The sequence below is a fragment of the Phaethon lepturus genome, unplaced genomic scaffold, assembly GCF_000687285.1.
Source record: "Phaethon lepturus isolate BGI_N335 unplaced genomic scaffold, ASM68728v1 scaffold1126, whole genome shotgun sequence".
Lineage (NCBI taxonomy): Eukaryota > Metazoa > Chordata > Aves > Phaethontiformes > Phaethontidae > Phaethon > Phaethon lepturus.
This window is the reverse complement of record NW_010548066.1, coordinates 58,851-59,565: the sequence shown is the minus strand read 5'-3', so window position 1 is coordinate 59,565 and position 715 is coordinate 58,851. Positions and strand designations below refer to the sequence as shown.

Here is a 715-nt window from a genome sequence, read left to right as displayed (position 1 = left end):
CCCTGGGCAGCCTGTTCCAGTGCTTGACAACCCTTTCGGTGAAGAAATTTTTCCTAATATGCAGCCTAAACCTCCATCAGTGCAACCTGAGGCCATTTCATCTTGTCCTATCACTGGTTACTTGGGAGAAGAGACCAACCCCCACCTCACCACAACCCCCTTTCAGGTAGTTGTAGAGAGCGATAAGGTCTCCCCTCAGCCTCCTCTTCTCCAGACTGAACACCCCCAGTTCCCTCAGCCGCTCCCCATAAGACTTGTTCTCCAGACCCCTCACCAGCTTCGTTGCCCTTCTCTGGACACGCTCCAGCACCTCAGCATCCTTCTTGGAGTGAGGGGCTCAACACTGAACACAGGATTCAAGGTGCGGCCTCACCAGTGCCGAGTACAGGAGGACGATCACTGCCCTGCTCCTGCTGGCCACACTATTGCTGACACAAGCCACAACGGGGTTGGCCTTCTTGGCCACCTGGGCACACTGTTGACTCATATTCTGCCAGCTGTCAACAGGTGCTTTTCCACAGGGCAGTTTTCCAGCCACTTTTCCCCACGCCTTTTAGCCAGGACTGCCGATAAATGATTGAAAGTGGCTTGGTGAGCACTGCCACCAGCTCCCTCAGTACCCTTGGGTGGATCCCCTCCGCTCCATAGACTTGTGTCTAAGTGGTGTAGCAGGTCACTAACCATTTCCCCTTGGATGATGGGGGCTTCATTTTAT

General features: G+C 54.1%; 1 protein-coding gene across 1 annotated transcript in view; it reads right to left on the bottom strand.

The window, feature by feature from the left end:
- The window catches only part of VPS8 (vacuolar protein sorting 8 homolog (S. cerevisiae)), a gene marked incomplete at its 5' end in the record, with an annotated part of 63,971 nt that overhangs the window by 5,098 nt on the left and 58,158 nt on the right, over positions 1-715 (bottom strand). The window lies entirely within an intron of this gene.